Source organism: Acanthochromis polyacanthus, chromosome 18, assembly GCF_021347895.1.
Source record: "Acanthochromis polyacanthus isolate Apoly-LR-REF ecotype Palm Island chromosome 18, KAUST_Apoly_ChrSc, whole genome shotgun sequence".
NCBI classification, from domain to species: Eukaryota; Metazoa; Chordata; class Actinopteri; family Pomacentridae; genus Acanthochromis; species Acanthochromis polyacanthus.
Window position 1 is genome coordinate 9,692,181 of NC_067130.1, and position 15,747 is coordinate 9,707,927.

The following is a 15,747-nucleotide window of genomic DNA, read 5'->3' on the forward strand; positions in this document are numbered from 1 at the left end:
ATTAACACACAGTGGTTGCTTTTTATTTGTCTTTCCATTACAATTAGAAGCAATGCAAACATCTGGAAACTGTAACATTTATCTGATCAAGAAGCCTAATAATCGTCAAAGTCAAAGATTATTACCTAAATCAGCAAATAATGTTCCACTAACAGAAAGAACAGCTGCAGAAAGGATCTGCTCTTCTAGTGTTTCGGCTCACACGAGAGTTTTTTCCTCTGCGTAATATCTCGTCTCGTTTTTTCCCCCTCCGTGTAACTTTATAGTCGGCCAACCTATTTTTTGTGTCTTCTTCCCAGACTTTTTTTTCTTTTTCTTTTTTTTCTTTTTTTTTCATGTGGGCTAATATACAGGCCGGCGCTGCAATTTCGGAATCTGCCCTTGTATATGGCGGACGAAAATTTCCACAGGAGGAACCGCAACACAAACCCCGTGTGCAAGGCAGAAACGGAGAGCTTGCACGGACCGCTCAAACCTCGGCAAATTCATGACTCATTACGCCATTACGCTTTACTAAAATGTAACGTAGCGAGTGGCAGAGGAGAGAAAAAAACGCGGTGGTGAAATTTTTTTTATCATTTGGAATTTCTCATAACTAATTCACAATTTTTTTCTTTTTTTTGGAGGAAGCAGTTGTGCAGTCACCTCTGGTCGGGGGAGGGAAGATTTTCTGGAGCGGGAGCCTGTTTCGCATGAGCTGCATCGTTTTTGGAGGTATGTCAAAGCGCTGTTTTCTTTTTTTCTTTTCTCATTTAGAAATCGTAAATTTGAGAAATTTCGGATGTTAAGTTTCGGCCCCCCTCCAGCTGAACCAAACGGGAGCTGGCAGTGTCTTTTGCGCTACTGGCTGCCTCTAAACCAGGTGCAGGCTTTGAAGCCATCTGAAATAGACCTAATCTGTTGATGTTTTTTGGGGGGGAGAAGCTAAATTTTTTGTAATGAAGTTTGTGTGAAACTGCTTCGCTTAGTCGTGTGTGCATCCAGTCGGTTAAGCATGTACGCCACCCAGGTGAAACTGTTTATTCCGGTTGGAGAGCGAGCGGACCGGGCGATAGTGGCAACATGAAGGACGATGAGGGGAGGAACAATCTGAAACACAAAAACCTCCTGCAGCCATGTTTTGTGAATTTTTTCCTGCAAATTTGAGCACAGCTCCGGAGTTGCTCCTCACACACTCGCACGGCGACAACGCGACTTTTGCTCGCGTTTCACGGCCGCTCGTTTTTATCCGCGAACGACCGAGAAAAAGACACCGAAGTGTCGTCATGTCAAAATACATTTCGACTTTAATTTTTTGGGGGAAGATAGAGGATTTTAAATCTCGCGTGCCGTTGGCGCCACCTGTAGGCAGTCATTTTGAGAAATTAGAAATTGTAACGAGACTAGTTGGGAAGACTTGTTTATTGAATTGTGTGCTGGTTTTATCCGAATGGTGCGGATGTTGTGTGCTTTTTAGACGAACAGACGACATTCGTGTGTGTTTATATGCAGTTGAAACGGTTAGCACGGAGAGCTGTTTATGCTAATTGGTGCTAAATGATCCTTTAAAACGGCATTCAAAGCACCGAGCAAGTCAGTTCTTGTCCTTTTTTGGCTTTAGTCATAATGAGTGATGAGTGTTGTGGTTTTGAATAGTGAATTGATTTGCTGAAGGTTTAAGCATTTTTAATTGTCGTTTTAGAAACCTTGCAATGTGCCTGCAGCATACACACACACACACACACACACACACACACACACACACATATATATATATAGTCTCTCTCATACACTTAAGCTCCTTTTTTCTGTTTCTCCTGCGTTTTTGCACAAATGCACACTTCCATTCTAGTGGGATTCACTTCTACAAGTTATTGCTTCTTATAATTAAGCAGAGAGAGAGAGAAAGTACATGTATAATACATATATGACAGTGTGTAGATGTATATATGTGTTAAATCTGTCATCTATCTCATTAAACCACATGCACATGTACTGTCTTTTTTGTTTCTCTTTCTGTATTTTTGCACAAGTGCTTACTTCCAATGGGGTTTCTGTTACAATGGAATTCCCATTTACAAGTTATTGCTTCTTAAAATTAGAACAATTCACACTTTTATTTCTGGAGATTGGAGATGTGTAAGCAGAGAGAGAGAGAGAGAGAGAAAACATATGACAGCATGTAGATGAATATATGAGTTAACTCTGTCATCTATCTCATTAATCCACATGCACATAAACTCCTTTTTCTATTTCTCCTCCTCTGTTTTTGCACAAATGCATACTTCCATGCATTCTAATGGCATTCACATCTACAAGTTATTACTTGTTAAAATTAGAACAATTCAGACTTTTATTTCTGGAGATTGGAAATGTGTAAGCGGAAAGAAAGGGGGGAAAAAAAAACTATCCAAAGTGAACTGAACAGCACTGGAAGAAGAAAGACCATGTCAGCATAATTTGAGGGCAGGAAAAACAATCACAACCAGTGCCTCGACTGTTTATATTAATCCTGCAGACGCCAAACAGTTTCCCATCTTGCACGGCTTGCTTTTATTTTAATGTAAGGGAAACTGCGGAGGCCATTTTGCTGTGGGTAATTTTAATGCTGACCTTCAAATCTGTATTCATTCAATTCAAAGAGCTGGTGGAAATTGTATGGCTGGTATGCAAAAATCTGGGTGTAAATTCTGACCTTTGCTTGAAAAGTCTAATCAAAATGCAGGAGTTTCAGTGAAAGTACAGAATTGGAGAGAGGCAACCAGTGTCATGAGTTTAATAGGGTTGGATCACTGTGTGAGTGATGGGAATGTTTATATGCAGAATACCTAAAGGAGCAAGTAATAAGTTATAAAGCTCTCACGAGTAATACTGCAGTCAGTGTTGTAAAAAAAAGAAAAAGGGAAAAAACACACCTTATACCCTGATTTGGTTAATGGGGATTGTATTCTGGGAGCGTTCTCGTTCTAAGTAAGGTAAGAGGAATGCTGGTCTGTCAGTGCTTTAATGAACAAAAGCTTTGTTTCAGTGAGGATATTTGGAGGGAATAGTTTGGACAGAGAGGGGAAACTTGTCCCTCCAGGCTCTGATAAACACAAGATGGTGAGGGATCATATCACAGCCGGTTGGTTACAGGGTTTAAACATAGTTGCTGCTCTGATTGTCATTAACTCAGTGCAGAGGCTTTCCTTCCCATTTAAAGAGTAAACATAAGCTTCTCCCTTTTGATGTCATGCTGTTTCTTTTTCGTTAATGCACAATTAAAGATGAATCCTCAAATGTGTCTGGAAAAACATATATCCCTTTTAAACATTGTGAACACCTTATGTTCTCTTATTTTCTTAGTGGCATGTTGAAAATGTCTGAAAATGGCTTCAGTTAAATTAGTCTCTGGGGAATGGCTTTTCAGGGGTTGGGAGTGCTGCATTAAAAAAAATTCTGTGCATTCTGCACATATTTTTCCTGCCTCTTCCTTTGTAAAAATGAACCTTATTGGTTTCATGAATAATGCATAGGGATGTTCAATTGCTGCAGCAATGAAAATTAGGCCTGTTTACGTGCAGTGGTTATATACACAGAAGCTCCTTTTTTTCTTGACCATTTCTGAAGGTAGAGCACAGCCTGAGTAGCTTTTCTGAAATACAAATTTTCAGCAAAGCAAATCTCATTTCTTTGAGTGAAAAGGGGAGGGGTGAAACTCCTGCGGGTTTAATGAATCCATAAATCACAATAGTGCGAGGTTTGCTGCGCCTGCGTCAGTGTGCAGTGTAATTTTGATTTTCATCAAAAATTTAATCTGCCAGCCTACAAGGGTTTAGCAGCAGTCCGGATGCAGCCCTGAATTTCTAATTTTAGGGGCCTGATCTTTCAGGATTTATTTTTGTATAATTCAAGTCTGCTTTTCAATATCTCTTGTTATTAAATTTTAATTCGTGGCATTAACATATAGATTGAAAAGGTTTTTATGGGGTTTTTTGAGTGTATGCTGATGGAATTTTACTAGACGACACAGTTTCTTTTTCCAGAGCATCCCGTGTGTGTGTGAGAGAGAGCTGGGGTGAGGAGGGGGGGTTTATCCATTTCTCTGCATTATTGCTTTTTGAAATCGTTGGTCATACACCATCTTGGAAGACATTTATTACAGAGGACAGGAAAATGTGCATTTGATTAAAGAAACGGGGGGAAAAGCAAAGCATTTAGTGTGAAACAGGTTTTTGGTCAACCCTTGCTCCTAGTCACTGACTTTACTCTGGATAATACAAACATGCAGTCAAAGCAGTGATTGAAGTGACCCCCTCCATCCCCCATTTTAGCTGATTCCTATTTTTAATCCCTCCAGAGTGGAAACATTTTCACGAGCCTTAAACAAATTTGTATTATATATTTGGAATCTGCCTTCCAGTCTACTTGACATGCAGGGCATAGTGATTTTTGGCAAAGCAAGGTGCAATTCAAAGTAAGGAAATCTTTTGAGGTTAGATGCACAAGATTTCTGTCTTTTTTTATCTTTTTTTTTTTTGTGCCTAAACCGAGCACAGTGATTGATTTACTACATTATTGTGCCGAGGCAGATACAGTACTGCCCAAATATAGGCCAATTATTTTAAGTACCTCGACTAAGCGCTCAATTCTGAACAGAGGTATGTCCTAGAGATGTTTTCCTCGTATGCCTAACCTCTTTATTTTGTAGCTCTGGAAGAATTTAGCACAGTGATGTACAAGTTAGTACAGTGGCTTATGTGCACCCATTGACATTTTTAAACAGAGCTGGGCTTAATGAAGACAAAACTAGCTAAATAAATTGCCGTTAATCACAGTGAGAGCTGTCCCTTCTCGTTTTACTGCCTGTTGTACCGATACTACCTATACATCCTTGATAGCCAATTGCCATTTGATGATTTAATTTAAGCGTGTTTCCTGGCCTTGTGTTGTTGTTTGTCTCCTCTATTAGCCTTTTGGTTTAGTTGGTTTGGGTTGTGCTTCATTTGTAAGCAACATCAAGCAAATGTGCATCTGGTTTAGATTTTCATCCTGCCGTGGTGCTGTTGGTTGCAGAATATCAGAAGCTTCAGACTATGAAAGAACATAAGGCCAGATGGCTAATTTTGCATTTTGATTTTAATTAGAGGAAAACAGGCCGCAACAGGCATTTTATATATTCAGAGTATGCTATTCAAAATGCTACACAGGAAATATCACATGGGTGACTAAGGGACTGATGTCATTTAAATACGCGTGTGTCCTTGCCATTATTTCGCTGCTTTGCAGATGACAAAATATTGTTAAATTTGACAGTGTTTAGTTGGTTACAGGGAACAAGAGTCAGTTATTTTTTGTTTAATGAGGCAATGGGATGCTTGCTTCATTTCTCCCACAGCAGGGCACATTCAAATCAATCAGGAGCCAATCAATACCAGCCAATATCCATTACAAAAAGGGAGGGGAAAAAGATCATAACATAGGTGAAACAAGGCTTGTCCAATATCGATTTCACTGCTTAATCTTTTGCCTTTTGTTTGCGGTTAGTGTAAAATTAACAAATAGTGAGAACAGAGAATGTCTTATTTCTTATCAAGATGGAAGTTTTTGAAGGTGAGTATGATTCCGTTGCACATAAAAGACTTGCTTTCAAAATCCTACTTGCGCAAAAGCACAGAGTTATTATCAATTAAATATACTCAACACATGAGAAAGAGTCGGTCTGCAGTGAAATGCCCCCTTTAGCATCATATGACATGATTATGGTGTTAATGCCAATGGGCAGTGTGTTTGCAGCCTCTTCCAGTTTTAGCTGATTGAACTAAACTTGGTCCTCAGATACATTCAGGTAGTTTCCAGGGCAGAGGCCTCGGCCCTCTTTGGGGTCACCAATAAATTTGAGGGGTTGTGAGATGATTAATAGGACAGGAAAGAAGAAAAAGAGCAGTTCTGCTAGTCAAATCTGTTTTCAATTTTATTTGGAAGTTCCTTTAATCTTTGCTCCCCCCCCCCCCCCCCCCCCCCACAACAACGGATAATTTTAACTCTTTCAGCCTCAAAGAATGATTTTAAATGAAACCAGCTGAGAAGGGAAATGTCTCTTTAATGTAGCACAGGGTTGACAGGGCCACTGGTTTATTTTTAAGAGGTCACAAGCCGAATGCCATTATTGTAATCTTACCAATGTGCTGTATTTTATAAGCTTCTCTTATGTTTTTTTAGTATAACATCCTAATTTGTGTGGAAGTATTTAGTAACTATACCTCAGCTTTGGAGTCATGGTGTAGTATGTTTTTGGTACAGAGGAGAAAACAAATGAACCAAAAAAATGCGTGAGAATATTTTTTGCCACTTTAAAGAGAAGAGTGCCTAAATGACCATAATTCATGAAACAGTTGAGGCACTCAAGGTTGCATACTCTGTTGAAAAGGAAAAAAACTGTTCATTACCCTCTGATCCCTCAAAACCTACTGGTGAGTTTGAAAGGCATGTTAAAAATGCTTAAATTACCCCACTTAAAGCTGTGATATTTCATCAAATGACTTTATTCTTGTGCAGACATTTTCCAAAAATAAATCCTTAACGCTTAACAGAATCAGTTTAAAAAAAAAAAAATCTGCACTCTGCTGTGCAACCAAGGAGCCATGGGTGACTCAGCTGTGACCAACAGCCACATGAGAAAAAATCAGTGAGTATTCAGCTGAACTGTACTGAACTGCAAGCTGTATTTACATGGATCAGATAGGTGACAAGCATAGAAACGTATTCAAAATAGAAATGGTCAAATATCAACAATAGGCAGAGCCACCTCCCCCCCCCTAACACACGAGGGCAGTTGGATAAATGTTGGATAGGGTTAATTCTGGGTTGTTGTTGTTTTTTGTTGTTGTTGAAATAATCATATTTAAAGATTAATGTTATTACAGCTTCTACTGCAGAACAATCATGTCCAATTTCTTTCTGCTTCTAGCCGTGATTGTGCTGTTTCCATTGAGTAATTTTGCTCTTTTTATATTAAAGGAATCCACATCAAACGAAAACGTTACAGGAGCAAAAAATGCCCCAAAACTGCTTGGGGTTCAGAGGGTTAACTTAAATTAACCATTAAAGCCAGCAGTGCGGTTCTAGCCTTTAAAATTGCATGAAGTAACGATACCTTTGCCTCTTTTGGTCAACACTGAGGACACAGCCGTGTTGTTGGAAAATAAAAAAAACTTTTTTTGGAATTATTGTTGGACAAAGCTACCGGGGAGTGGTGTTTTTGTTCAGCGTGAGCTCCACATGATGGCCGCTTCTCTGCAGTGCGAACAGGGAAAATTGGCCACAGGAAGGCTGGTTTAGAACTTAAAGTGTAGTGTCAGTTAACACATTGTACATGTTTAATAAAATTGCCATAGTGTCTGCTCAGGTTTCAAGGCTAACCCTGCTAGAGTGCTTCAGCTGATAGACATCAACTGGTACACTGCCAAAATGTCCCAGGTCTGTAGAATTTTCGTTAAAGAAATGCAATTATGTGGACGTAAATAGACCTCTGACTGGAATATGGAGAACAGTTAAAGCAAACGCGAAGGTATGAATACTTTTGTAAATGATAGATTTCAGTTTCTGATTATCAATTACTTTGCAAATGTGTCTAAAAACCTATTTTTAGTTTAGCATTATGGCATATTCCAATTAGGTTATACAAACAGCAGTTTTCTCAGTTAATATTCAATCTGCAATACAATAAGGAGCATAAAAATGAATACTTTTTCTAATTCATAGTAAATGAAATGCAACAGCGTCTAAGAACTCTTTAAAAAAAACCACTTCAAGAGGCTTCAGTCTTCCTTTAAGTAAGTGACTTGACCAGTATATCTCCTTGTTTAGTATTAATAATTTATGAACAAGTGATTAATGCAGCCAAGTTAAGAGCGGATACATTTGCGCTGTGTTCATTTGATTTGGCTGGGGTTCAGGCCGTGCTCTCCGTTAGCACGTTTCATACAGCATTTTTAGCAAAAATAAAAATACACTCAGTTACTTTTATAATGGCTGTTTTAAAAATGAACAGTCTTCTGTAGCTGAGCCTGGCAATTTACAGTCTGTAGGTTGAGTAAATATTAAAAACATGCCTCATGAAATTTAAAATTTCCTATATATGTTGAGCAAAGCAGGCTCAAGGCTAAACCCAGGTTAATGTGGTTCTGGGGCTGTTGTGCTTATTTCAAAAGACAAATTTAGTGCTTTAATCCCTCTGCAGTTCCATATTTCTCCTTGTCCATCAGTAAGATATTGTTAATGCCTCATCTTTTCCACTCACAGGTGCTGTTTATTTTTGTGGATATTTATAAAGTTGTTTTGATCCTCAGTGGTCTTGCATGGCGACAGTGATGCTCATTGAACTCACAGGATTTTTCCACAAAGTTTCATTAGAATGACACCACTGTATTGCTTCAGAGTATTTTCCACAGTTAATCTAAAATATTCAAACAAGCCCTGATCAGCAACATTTGAGGAGCTCTTAAGCGAAGTACTCGAAGCAGAATGTCAGCCATTTCAGGAATTCACTTTTCCATATGACTCTTCACTCCCGAAGTTGGAAAATGTAGAACTGACATTTTAATTTCTAATGTCACTGAGCTGTAAAATTTGGCACTGCTGTGTAGACAATAAACGTGCAGCGAACTTTGCTGACCCAGAAGCTTTTTGTGCAAGTTTTTGCATGAGTTTTAAAATCTTGGTTACACATGCGAGCATTCTCTTACTGTAGGAATGATGCTAAAATGCGCCTTATTAGTGTGACCTCTGCGTGTCTGCATGCACAAGTATCAGTGCTGTTGCAAGTGTCGCTCTGATTTCTTGCTTTAGATTAAAACTGCATTCGGATATATTCCCTAAACAACTGTGTACCAAACTATTGAGGCACATGAACTCTCAAAACTGGCACTTTTATATGTGCTGCAACAGTATGGAGACTCAGAATGTAAATATTTGATAAACAAACTAGACTTTGTGAATAAGTAATCATATGTGATTGTTTGTTGATTTGGTCTGAATGAGGCGGCGATTCGCATAACTGGCTTTGCCCAGTATGTCTTCTATTGACAGGAAAAGTCTTGGCAGAAAGCTGCAAGAGCTGGTTCATGTGACCAACAAAAGAGGCAGCTGAATTAGCTTCAGCACATCTTTTTCTTTAGCTGCAGTCCCATTGAATGAATTGTACTACAAGTCTAATGCGTTTAAGGAGTTGGGTTTTTCGGTCTCAAATGGCCAGAAGCCTTCAGCGCAATCATAAACTACAGATATCTGCAATTTTACTATGATATGCCAAATGCTTTCTGTGAATTTAAAAAAAAAAAATTGGCGATCGATCCACCTTCAGGCTTGTTTAAAGGACAATATCTCAGGAAGAATTAAAGATAAAAGCCCGAAGTTCTCACTGGTATTGTTTTTGTCATGTCATTGATTTAAAATCTGCAAGTTTGGACAAGTAGAGCAAAGTATTTGTAATTATGGATGAGTTGACATATGAAAAGAAACGGAAACCTTCATGAAAAGTCCTATCATTGAGCACACGTTAACGAAAAATTTAAGGAGGGCCAATTCCGTCTGAATTCACAGTTGGGGCTTGCAGCACCATTTTCAATTTGGCTTTGGAAGATAGTGGTGGGAGATCATGATAAAAAAAAACTTTATGTGCAAAATTACAGGCATCTACTCCCAGTAGTTTTTGAGTTATGGCATTTTCAAATTTTAATAATTCAGGCCAAAATGCCCTCTCCCCAATCCTCACCTGGAATTTTTAGGTTTTAAAATGCTTATATCTCTGCTTCTGGGTATCACAGAGACTTGAATTTTTTCTCCAAGCTCCCTAAATGTTGGTGATGTCCTAGAAACAACACACACACTCAGGAGAAGTCTCTGCAGAGCAGGGGGGCTTGCCCAAAATGTAAAAAATTATTTGTAAAAACCACTCGTGAGTAGGGTGAAAGGTGTTAAAAATACTAGAAATCTTACAGATTTATGTCTTAGCACCATTTAGTATTGCTCTAGACCAGACTGGCTTGTAACTTATACAGGGGGAGCCCTCTAGGCACATTGTTCAGAGAGATATGGACTGCTGAACATTGCCCCCCATGACAAGTGCCTAATTTCCAAGGACCCTGAAGTCAATGTAGCACAGGAGGTAGATATCTGAAAATTTGCACAGAAACTCATCTATCCTCTTACTATAGCCATGCAAAGTCCCAACTTCTAGCCATCACTGCATCATGCTCAATTTTACCCCCAAACTATGCCATTTTTGGTAGTCACGAAACTGAACATTACCTGTTATGCATATATAGTGTGCATATTTATGCTGGTGTGTACAACTGGAGTTGGAAAAATAACTTCCACATTTTTTAGATAACTTGCAAGGGCTGAATTGTGCCCACTGAACTTGTGAATTTAGTAGAATAAACATACCTACTTTCATTCAAGAAATTATGTTAGGGAAGCACAGAAGAACTACAAATCTACAATTAGTTTGTTCTAATGCTAGTCTACATTCTATTGCCCATCGCCACAGACAGTTCAAGAATCCAGCATCATGGTCATCACTGGAACATGTATGTAAATAGTCAGGCATGTCAGTAAGATAAACTTTAAGTCCTTGATACTAAGGTTCAGCCTTCCTCTTGCTTGTGAGCTTGAGCACATCCAGATCTGAAAAAACAAGAGTCTTTGTAAGACACATACTCTAATGGTAAAATTTTTTATGTGATTTTCATATCAGTCATAAATATTTCATGTGGAATGCCACATGATCTATTAAAGCTGCTCCAAACCCAGAAATAACAAACCCCAAGAAGTAAATATTTTGAGAGCAATTTTGAACATTTCTTTAAAGCATACATCAATATACAATATGAGAAAACTTTTATAAATAGATCACATGGCCAGGATCACATGAAAGCTATCTGGAGCAAAATATGGAAAAATGTATGACGGTGTATGATCAATACCCTTTTGTATCATTAGTAGATTGTTATGCACAAAGCCCCAAGTATTTTCCAACATAATTACCACACCAGTGGATACACATGTATTTTCATCTTATTGTACATAGTACCCTATAGCGTAGATTAAGATTCGCCAGTTGCCAGTAATGGCATAGTTTGGGGGTAAAATTGAGCATGATGCAGTGATGGCTAGAGGTTGGGACTTTGCATGGCTATAGTAAGAGGATAGATGAGTTTCTGTGCAAATTTTCAGATCTCTACCTCCTGTGCTACATTGACTTCAGGGTCCTTGGAAATTAGGCACTTTTCATGGGGGCCAATGTTCAGCAGTCCATATCTCTCTAAATAATGGGCTTAGAGGGCTCCCCCTGTATTAGTTACAAGCCAGTCTGGTCTAGAGCAATACTAAATGGTGCTAAGACATAAATCTGTAAGATTTCTAGTATTTTTAACACCCTTAACCCTACTCGTGAGTGTTTTTTACAAATATTTTTTTACATTTTGGGCAAGCCCCCCTGCTCTGCAGAGACTTCTCCTGAGTGTGTGTGTTGTTTCTAGGACATCACCAACATGTAGGGAGCTTGGAGAAAAATTTTCAAGTCTCTGTGATACCCAGAAGCAGAGATATAAGCATTTTAAAACCTAAAAATTCCAGGCGAGGATTTCGGGGGAGGGCATTTTGGCCTGAATTATTAAAATTTGAAAGTGCCATAACTCAAAAAATTATTGGGAGTAGATGCCTGTAATTTTGCACACAAAGCTTTTTTTTTTTTTATCATGATCTTCCACCACCAGCACCCACAGTAAAATTGAAGATGGTGCTGCAACCACCTTCCTGAATATTTGGTGTTTTGGGATGGAATAAGCCGGAGGTAAAGTCTAAAGCAGTAACCATTAATATACATGTACTCACACTTTAACTCTCTGCACAGAGTCCAGCTTGCGACATTGGTCTTAAAGTCCACATTTATTCCCACTGGAACATAAAGCAAGAGACGTTAGATCAGTTTCCACAGTGATCATTAGAATAAATTAGATCTGATTACCATTAGATTTATGTTAAGGTATGAACAGTTCCCACTAGTAAAATTATACTACCCCAACAGATCTGTGTATTTGGCTGTGGTTATATTATTCTGATGTCATCCCAGTAACCCTAATGCACTAACAATTACACAAAATTACAAGACAAGTCTCCTTAAACCAAGGTGTATGTCAAGAGTGTGGGAAAAATTGAAAAAATATGATGAAATGACTTTATTAGCTGTCTTTAGGGAAAAATTTAGAAAACTCTAGAACTCTGTTCTGCTCTGATCAGGCTGTCATGCTTGCTTGCCTTTTGATTGATTGATTGATTGATTGATTACAGCTTGTCATACCTGTTCAGTCAGTTATTTCAGTCCAGCAATAATAACTTTTTCATTTTTGTGACTAAGTATTTCATATTAAAATGTATTTTTTATGTTCAGTTCTTAGTATTGTGGCATGCAACTACATATGGTTCTTAAAATTTGACTGGACTTGTCAGTGTTTTTGTTAACATGTGATCAAAGATACCCATAATCAGAGACCATTTGACCTACTTGTCCAGTAATGCGGATTCTGAATCAGTGACATTATCAGAAATAATGGTGAGAATATCAGGCTTTTATCTTAAAGCCTTTTTAATTATCTCAGTTCCTGAGTTAATTAGAAAAAAAGAAATTATCTTGGAGCGTATTTGATATATCAAATAAAATTCACCAATATCTGTATAAATATCCACATTTTATGTTATAAAAAATTCAGGCAAACGAGTGATGGTCGAGCAGAAGCTGTTCTAAAAATTTGATGATTTAAGATGGAATGACCCAGTTCTATCTATCCAGTACAATTTCTGTATCTGCCAAGCACACAGCCAGGGAGATTATGAATGTGCCCTTTTTTCCGCTTCACTCTCGAAGTGAAAGAATTTAGTAATAAACTTCTGTGATTGTACAAACACAGGAACAAGAACCAAAGTTTTCTGAGCAAACAGGTTTGACCTTATCTGTATAAATAAGGAAATAGTTGTCTTCTCTGACATATTTGGACAGGGAAACATTTGATCCTTTGTGATACAGTTCCTGTAGATGCAGGTGCTCGAGCACTTCAAGGACATTTTAGCTTTTCCAACAAAAATGTCAGCTGATGTGAGATTTTTCTGTGGCCCCGGAATTAGTTTTGCCTCCTTAAGCAGAAATAACTTCTTGTATTTTTTGCATGATTGTCCACCAGTCTCTAATTTTGGCTTGCTGAAATTTTTTGACCACTCTTCCATGCAAAATTCCTTCAGTTGCAATATGTTTGAGGGTTTCCTTGGATGTACTGCCCATTTCAAATCCCTCCACAGCGGGGAGGGGGATTGGAAAATAGGATTCAAATGTGGGCTAGGTCATTCCGTAACCTTCCATTTCTTCTCTTTCAGTCATTGCCTGGTGGATTTGCCAGTGCGTTTAGGATCATTACCCCTCTGAAAAGAGTCCACTTCCGGTTGAACTTCAGCTTTTAGCTCAGATGCCCTCGCGTTATATTCAAGCACTTTTGGATATGATTCAGCATTTATTCAGAATCTTTCTTGCACCATGCTTCATAGCCTGTATGACGTTCTTCTACTGGAAAGCTGTCTTTGGTCTGCAGCAGTCATGCCTACTCTTACTGTTTTCCTGCCACGCCTCCTTTGCAGGTCGTTTTTTTGCAATCTCTTTCTGATTATAGCCACATGCACCAACACTTGCAGAGCTGCAGATGTTACCTGCTGATCCAGTGATGAAATTTTGTGGACTTCTTATTACCTCAAACCATCTGCTCATGAGCTGAACTGCTGGGGCGGCCAGTTCTGGACAAATTGGCAGTCGTTTTAAATCTGAGCCAGTTGTAGATAGATTCTCCTTCCAGCTGAATGATTTACTTCAAAATGTAGTTGCAAGCAGCGATGTGGGGGCCAAGCAGTTCAGAAGGACACAATCGCCATGGAAACCTAACCTGATAGAGTAAAAAGGCCCACCTAAAAAGAAAAATCAATATCACCTTAAGTGTGCATTATATTTAGAATATTTTCACCGCTGTACCTTTTTGACAGAATGTCTTTTCTAAAGGCTTGAAACACCAAAGTCATATGGTGGTAGATGAACAACTCGTGTACTGCGATTTAAAATGGCTGTTTTTGTCAACAGAGTCTGGTGAAGAGAGCACTGTAACAGCTTCAGCTACACTTAAATTTAAGTTGATACTTTTTTTGGGTTCTGCTTTTTTAAATCGGTAAATTCCTGTCCTCGTCGACGGCACATCATTGTTTTGTTGCAATATTGGTATTTTCATCTACTTCTCCAAAATGGGGTGGGCTCATTGTGATCTACGGTAGATACTATACAGAATACAGATGGGCAATTCCTGCAGATCTATACCTTTAAAAATCTTTAGTTTAAGTTTGTGTGTTGTGCCTTTGCAGTATTTATATATAATTATTTAATACTCCTTCAGATGAAGCTAAAAGTTAATCCCATAGTTGATGGTTAAGCTATGGAATACATTTTTCATATCAATTTATGTTTGTGCTTTTCCAGCGCCACTCCTCCCCCCAATTTACTATATCACAAACAACTTAAGGAAATGTAGTTTTTATTGTTATTACTCCTAGATTTTCTGTACTCCAACACCGATTTGACTTAAAGAATATGAAGAGGCCTAGTATGAAGAAAGCACTTTGCTCAACAAAGTGTAGAAAAATGTTCAAATGTAGGCTTCAACTTTAGTCTTTACCTTTATTAGAGCACAACTCACCAATATCAAGTTAGCACCAGCTACTGTTACTCAATACTTCTTAGTGGTCAGCTTCGATTTACAAGACTAGTGTAGTAACTCACTGTCAGTTGTAGAGAAATGTAATTCATTACTTCCTATTCTGCAACGAGAAGTCATTGTGCCATATTTCAGTTTCTGAGATGGAACAGTTTAGCTTTATATTTTTAATCTAGAAGTTGATGAATCATGGCCTAAATTTGTGATTTGAGCTTCTGATTAAAGCTGTTTGGTATCAATGAGCAGCTGGCTGGTTTATTTCTATAGTAAACTGTAGTCGATTGGACATTTTTCTCTTTTCAGCAACATTATTTTCTTTCAAATTGTTAAAATGCAAAACAAGGACCAGTGGTAATGTGTGATTTTAATGGTAGTTTACTTGTGGGCACATTTTCAGTCCATGCCGTGTGTGGCTAAGATTACACACTGCTCACTTGCTCTACACCTTATGCCGCTGGTGAGACTGGACGCCGTGACAAGACTGCTGAAAAGAGAGTTTGGAGAACTTGAAATGGCAATGCCTCAAAATAGAAAAATATAAATTAAACTTAATAAATAGCAAGCACTGAAAATTGGAAAGGAGTTTGACACATAATTTACATTTATAGAATTCATAGAATATTCAAGTTTCTTTCATATAGAGGCGAAGTAAGGTGACTGGAAAGTGAACAAACACTCAGCTTACAGACCTTGTAAGTGTTGCGTGTCCAGGATGATGTAGCTGACAGTGCTTTTTAATTTTGTTACAGGTGAAGGTAAGCTATGAACTGAACTGTGTCGTGCCTCGGCGTTATCCAGCTCTTGGGCCTGTTTGCTGAGGCTTGTTGGTCATGTGTCATATCCAAAGAAAGGTGTATTTGGGCTATGAAAAGGCTTGTTGTTGCTGTATTGGTGCGCTATTATTAGAAGACCAATTTTCTCTCTTTCCATAATATCAGTCATCCTGGCATAACTCTGTTTTGCTTGGTTGCATTTTGAGCACATT

General features: G+C 38.4%; 1 protein-coding gene across 7 annotated transcripts in view; it reads left to right on the top strand.

Annotated features, from left to right (window-relative positions):
• Positions 1–290: 290 nt before the first annotated feature.
• znf618 (zinc finger protein 618) overlaps positions 291–15,747 on the top strand; it is a 42,135-nt gene continuing 26,678 nt past the window's right edge. For 3 of the 7 annotated variants that reach the window (XM_022211996.2, XM_022212000.2, XM_022211999.2), the window contains exon 1: positions 292–714. The gene's annotated coding sequence lies outside the window, so the exon portion shown is untranslated. Of the gene's footprint in view, positions 715–15,747 lie in introns of all 7 variants that reach the window. The other 4 variants (XM_022212001.2, XM_022212003.2, XM_022212002.2 and 1 more) reach the window with 3 other exon arrangements.